The sequence below is a fragment of the Dipodomys ordii genome, unplaced genomic scaffold (genome assembly GCF_000151885.1).
Source record: "Dipodomys ordii isolate 6190 unplaced genomic scaffold, Dord_2.0 Scaffold67, whole genome shotgun sequence".
Taxonomy (NCBI): Eukaryota; Metazoa; Chordata; class Mammalia; order Rodentia; family Heteromyidae; genus Dipodomys; species Dipodomys ordii.
The window spans coordinates 9,232,519-9,239,464 of NW_012267283.1; the positions used below are offsets into that span (position 1 = coordinate 9,232,519).

At 42.7% G+C, this 6,946-nt stretch overlaps 1 protein-coding gene across 1 annotated transcript in view; it reads left to right on the plus strand.

The window, feature by feature from the left end:
- The first annotated feature begins 6,723 nt into the window (after positions 1-6,723).
- Tex10 (testis expressed 10) overlaps positions 6,724-6,946 on the plus strand; it is a 42,182-nt gene continuing 41,959 nt past the window's right edge. The window contains exon 1 of the mRNA XM_013023322.1: positions 6,724-6,868. The gene's annotated coding sequence lies outside the window, so the exon portion shown is untranslated. The remainder of the gene's footprint in view (positions 6,869-6,946) is intronic.

Here is a 6,946-nt window from a genome sequence, read left to right on the forward strand (position 1 = left end):
CAGGACACAGGGCCTGGCATAATGGTACCTGAGCTGGTCCAGGCCTACATAGGATCAGGTCAGGGGGCAGGGTCACAGGGAGCTTGAGAGTTCACGACCCAAGACTGGCAGGTCCAGTAATCTATTATCCAAGTCCCTGTCTCTAGGAATTCAAGCACACCCATCACCCTGGAGATTGGACTTCCCTGCCTTGACCATGAAGAAAAGATGGCACCAATTAAATCTAATATCCTATCATCTACCAGGTGGCCATGATGGCACCGGTTAGATTCAGTATCCCTACTTCATTGATAGCATGGTAACCCCCCCCCCGCCATTATTTAGTAGTGGTTTGACTGTGATTAAATGACATAACCTCTCGTAGCAATACATCATGTAGTGTTGTATAATAATAAACTTAAACCATACACTTATTGTGAGAATCTATGGGAATACATGTAGCTAATTGTATATAAAAACTGTTGGCATAAAATGAATAATAAAATATATTAATGCGGGGAGGAGGGGGGAGGGAGGGGGGGAGATGGGAAGGAATGGGAAGGGGAAACAATGCTTGATAAGAAATGTACTCATTATCTTGTCCATGTAATTGTAACCCCTCTGTATGGTATTTTCACAAAAAAAGTATATATTAATGCATATTTTTAAAATAAAGGAGATGAAACAGCAACTTGTTTTATAAGGTTGTAACTGTTGGTAGGCAACTTGTCCACACCTCTGGAATTCTAATGTCCAGATCAATGGTCTCCATCTCCAATCTTCTGCATTTATTTATCCCCACTGCTTCTCTTTGTTCCTGTTGCCCTATGGGAAGTAGATGGTTATTTATATATTGCCTTTTGATAGCACAGAGTTTTTCTTTTTTTTATTTTTTAATTACCTATGTGACACTTCTTACACACACACACACACACACACACACACACACACAAACACATGCATGCACCTCACCCAGCAAACATCACACATCAGTAAAATTGCAGAAAATTCTACAGACCTTTCAATATTAACATTAAATGTTAATGGTCTCAATTCTCCAATAAAATACATAGAATAGTGATTAAAAAATACATAGGGGGCTGGGAAGGTGGCTCAGTGGTAGAGTGCTTGCCTTGCATGCATGAAGCCCTGGGTTCAATTCCTCAGCACCACATAAGCAAAAAGAAAAAAGCCGGAAGTGGTGCTGTGGCTCAAGTGGTAGAGTGCTAGCCTTGAGCTGAAGAGCTGAGGGGCAGTGCCCAGGTCCAGAGTTCAGGCCCCATGACTGGACCAAAAAAAAATACATAGAATGGTAGGGAAACCATTTGTTGTCTACAAGAAATACATCTCAAGTAGGGTGCTGGTAGCTCAGGACCGTAATCCTAGCTCAGGAGGCTGAGATCTGAGGATTGCAGTTCGAAACCAGCCAAGGGAGGAAAGTCCATGAGACTGTTATATACAATTAACCACCAGGAAATTGCTTTGGCTCAAGTGGTAGAGTGCTAGCATAGAGCTGAAGAGCTCAGGAACAGTGCTCAGGCCCAGAGTTCAAGCCTCACAGCCAACAAAACAAAATTAACAGACTGTTTATTATACTTAAAATATTTTAAAGATAAAACAAGTTCCAGCCCCATAATTGAAAAAAAATGAAATACATCTCAATGGCAAAAACCAACATTATTGTAAGGTAAATGAATTTTTTTATTTCTCCCTTTATTTCTCCAATGATCCCCCTGTGATCATTCAACAATGCAATGGTTCAATCTCCATGTAGTTCAACCTTTTCTGTGGTTTGTTTTGTGGTTGATTTCTAGTTTTATTTGATTGTGATTGATACAATTAATATAATACAATTGAAAACATTCAAATACATAGAGATTGAACAATATATTACCCAAGCTATTCAGTAACCCGACCTGGAGGATGTGTGAAGTCATTTCAGGCAGAAAAATTCTCCAGACTCTATCTCCAATTAATCAGCAAAAACCCAGACTGGAATCATAGCTCAGAGTGATAGAGTACCAGCCATGAGCAAGAAAGGTAAGCAAGAGAGCACAATACCCTTAAGTTCAAATCCTAGTAGCAGTGTATGGGAATGTGCTCACGCAGACACATAGACACACACAGACACACACAGAAACTACAGAAAGAAAATTTTTGTCAACTATTCATCAGATAAAAGATTAATATTCATGGGGCTGGGAAGGTGGCTCAGTGGTAGAGCGCTTGCCTTGCATGCATGAGGTCCTGGGTTCGATTCCTCAGCACCACGTAAGCAAAAAGAAAAAAAAGCCAGAAGTGGTGCTGTGGCTCAAGTGGTAGAGCACTAGCTTTGAGCTGAAGAGCTGAGGGACAGCACCCAGGCCCAGAGTTCAGGCCCCATGACTGGACCCCCCCAAAAAAAGATTAATATTCAGAACATACAAGAGCTAAAAAATAGCAAAGAAACAAGTAATCAAATTAACAAATGGGAAAATGAATTTAAAATATAGTAGAGAAGTACAAATGTCCAATGAATACATGAAAAAAGCCAGTCAGAAGTACAAATGGTCAATAAATATATGAAGAAATGTTCAGCACCCTCAGCCATAAAGAAATGCAAATCAAGACTATACGAGGTTTCCACTTCACCCTAGCAGAATGGAAATCATAAAAGCAAACTAATAAATGCTGGCAAAGATGTGGGAAAAAAGGATCACCTACGCTGTTGGTGGGAATGTAATCCAGTCTCTCACCACTATGGGAATCAGTTTGTAGGTTCCTCAAAAAACTAAATATAGGCTTACTTGATGGCCATGCTATAACACTATTGGGCATATATCTGGAATGTAAAAATCAATATAGAACAGAGGTATCAGTATGCCTCTGTGTTTATGTAACCTAGTCATCTTTAGACTACTGACTTAAGATGCTGACTTTATAATGTATTAATTTTAAGGGTAATTGTCACCTTTAGGATGTTCACTATTCAAATCCAAACCAAATTTTATCTGCTTTGATTGCTATTTTAATCTTTTTTTTTTCTTTTCTGGTCCCGGGTTTAATTCAGAGCCTGGGCACTGTCCCTGAGTTTTTTAAAACAAGGCTAGCACTCTACTACATGAGCCACAATATCTTCTGAAATTTTTTTTCTGAGTAGTTTATTGGGGATAAGTATCCCATGGACTTCTCTGCCTGGGCTGTCTTCAATCCACGATCCTCAGATTCAGCCTCCTGAGAAGCTAGAATTACAGGTATGAACCATCAGTGCCTGGCTTGACTGCTATTTTATTTATTTATTTTTTTGTTTTTTGTTTTTTTTTGGTCTGCCGTAGGGCTTGAACTCTGGGCCTGGGCGCTGTCCCTCAGCTCTTCAGCTCAAGGCAGGCGCTCTACCACTTGAGCTACAGGGCCACTTCCGGTTTTCTGGTGGTTTATTGGAGATAGGAGTCTCATGGTCTCTCCTGCCTGGGCTGGCTTGGAACCGAGATCCTCAAATCTCAGCCTCCTGAGTAGCTAGGGTTACAGGCATGAGCCACCAGCGCCCAGCTTCACTGCTATTTTAAATAGGGCCTCTTTCCCCATCTTTTTTTTTTTTTGTCGGTCATGAGGCTTGAACTCTGGGCCTGGGCGCTGTCCCTCAGTTCTTCAACTCAAGGCGAGCGCTCTACCACTTGAGCTACAGCACCACTTCTCTTTCCCCATCTTTAACAGGTTAATATCTGTGTATGTGGAGACTATCAATTTCTGAATATTTATGTCATTGTTCTTTCTGAATTCTCATTTTGTTTATAGTAAATTTTCTCTTGGTATTTGTATTCTGATATGGTATCAGACAATCCCTGTAACTGTTGAGTTCACTTGTTAAAAAGAATCCGGAAAGCCTGTTTTTATGTATAAACTTTCTGTATCATAAACTATAGATAGTAGTAAACTAGCAACCTGTTCATACTTTGTTTGGCACATACAGATTTAAAAATCAGCCAGAAAATGTATTTGCTCACTGATTGTGTTAGTCATTTTTCAGCACTGTGAAAACCTACTTAAAGGAGGAAAGAGTTATTTTGACTCACAATTTCAAATGTGCCAGGTCACTTTCAGCTTGGCTCCACTGCTATGTTGTGTGTCCCCCCCCTCCCCCGCCAGCAACTAGGGTATAGGAAAGCAAAGCTGCTCACCTCATGGTGGATGAACTCATCAAGGGGTTAAACCATGGATAAAATTGGCTGCATCATAAAACAATTAGTTCTCAATAAGCTACCAGCTGAGGACTAAGTGTATTCAACACAAAACCCTTCAGGGGGACACACAATATTCAAATCACAACACAAATAAATGTTTTGGTATCTGCTTGAAAATGAGATTTGCATTTCTTCATGACAAACATTTTCTGTTGCTAAAGACTGCATGTTTCTTTTACCCAGGTCATGAGTACTGCTGTCAGTCAAGCTACCACCAAGCTTGCTTACCTGGCTGAGTCTATTACCTTTGTCTTAGAGCAAAAAGTTGGGCATCCATAAGAGCTACTGTGGTTGAGTGCTACTATATTGAAAGGGGTTCCTAGACATTTATTCAAGGGCCTACTACACACCAACAACTGCTCTAGGTATGCTTAATATATGTAGAGCAGAACAGCCAAAGATTCCATATGGAGCTTCCATGCTAGTGATGGACAGGATAAACAGTACGTAAATCATGTTGTATGTTAGAACATAATGTTATAAGAAAAATAATAATAAAAGGAAGAGGATGGCTACTCCCAGGGCAAGGCAGGTTGTGATTTTTACTGTGGTGGTCAGAGTAAATGTGCCTGGGCAGATATTTGAGCAGGTTCAAGGAAAGGTTGTTAGTCATGTAGATTTATAGGAAAGGGAGGAAAGCATAAATCAGACAGATGGAAAAGCTAATGCAAAGGACTAATGGCATGTAGGTGCTTGTTTCATGTATCAATTAGACAAACAAATGAGTGTGGCTGAAGCATAGTATAAAGAAGACAGTAGGAGTGCTCACAGGCTGAGGGTTGTGAGCAGAATATGGAAGGCCTTGAAACCATCAGAAGGACTTTGCCATTTTTCCCCCCTGATGAAATGGGGGTGGGAAGGCCTGGCAATGAATAGTTTTACACAGAAGAGACCCAATCTGACCTATAGTTTAAAATAATCATACAGCTTCTCCAATGACACATTGAAAAAAAAGAGACGCAATGATGGAAGCAGAAAGACTTGTTCTGAGATTTTTCAGCAGTGATGAAGAGGTGGCTTGCCCTGGCGGTACCGGGTGAGGTAGTGAAAGGGGTGGGAGTCAGGATGCATTTGAAGGTAGAGTTAACAGGATTTCTTGATGGATTACAATGTAAGGTGTGAGAGAAACCTAGATTTTGGCTTGAGTTAACTGGCAAGATGGACTTGCTCTTGAGGTGAAGAAGCTGTAAGAAGAGATTTCCAAAGAGATATTAAGGAGTTGGATTTTGAACCATGACATGTATTTTTGGTATCTGAAGGATATGTTAACTAAGCGTATAGGTATGATTTGGGAATTCAGAGTAGATGTCTGGCTGACAAACGTTTTCCTTACTGATCCAGTCTCACAGGTTTTTTTTTGTCTTTTGGTTAGTCATGGGCCCTGAACTCTGGGCCTGCGTGCTCTCTCAGCTATTCAGCTCAAGGATAGAGCTCTATCACTTGAACCGTGGTGTCAATTCTAGCTCTTTCTGCTTATATGGTGCTCAGGAATTGAACCCAGGGCCTCATGCATGCAAGGCAAGCACTCTACCACTAACCCACCTTCCCAGCCTAGAATCTCATAGTTTTGAATACCATATAATGCCAAAGACTTCCAAAAAGTTGCCTTATGGTAGATCCAAGACTGATTGTGGTTGTGTTGCTAGCAAAAGTTGGGATGGGCTCTTGGGAGGGTACTATATCTTTAAGCTTGATGGCAGAATAGACACAGTCCTAATTTCAGTATTTCGTCTCCCAGATTCCTGACATATTTGTTTTATTCCTACCTACCATATTGAGTGTGGCTCAATATAAGCTACAAGACACTACTGTCTTCTATCTGGTAAACTGTAAAGACAAATTTAAACCAAGGTCAACACTCCATACTTGGGAGTTTTGTTTGTTTTTTCTTCTATGCTACCATGCCAATCTTGGACAAGACTACCCCTGAAAGGTTCTTTCTTCTTGCCCTTCTCATCTTCTTTCTAAGCATTTTTCTTTCTTAACTTCTCTTGACACACATTTTCACTAGGAATAATAGGCTAAAAAATACTGGATTAGAGGAAGCACTAGAACTCTCAGGCCCTAGCTGTTAGGTGTGGTTTGCCTTTCTTTTAATACTTATCTGCTCTTCTTCATTCCAGGCTAAGGCCCCCTGAAATCTTATCCTCGTGGTCTCTAAACTTTTCTTTTGCTTCATGCATTTCATTTTATACTCTCCTCTGGATGCGTCTTCAGGTCTGAAGAACCGTGATCCACTGGAGGAAGAAGAAAACTCACAACTAACCTGGAGATGTCCTCAGGGACACAGGTCAGGTAGGAGGGATGAGATCTCATGTCCCTGTTAGGTCCCTGCTTTGTCCGCGCGTCCCCGGCTAGACTCCGCCCCGCCCCGCCCCTTCCCGGCGGCTTCCGGCGTGGCCCCGCCCCAAACGGGCGTGGCCTACAGTTTCCCTCCTTCTGGCTGCGCGCGGCTGCGGGCCGCGGTCACGTGAGTGCGGCGCGGCGCGGGAGGGGCTCTCACTTCCGGGCGGCGGAAGGAGACGCGGCCGCGTGAGGGACGAAGCGTTTGAAAACACGCTCCGGGAGCGAGCGCCTCTGCCCGCTGTGCGCACGCCGTCGTCTTGTGGCCTTCGGCTCACACGCTCTTCCATTCCGCCTCCGCTTGTCGGTTTCGGCCGGGTCCTCAGGTGAGCGGCCGCCACTCGTGGGGCTGGGCCCTCCCGATGCGCGGGTTGTCGCCCCTCCGTCGGCGCGCGGCCCAGACG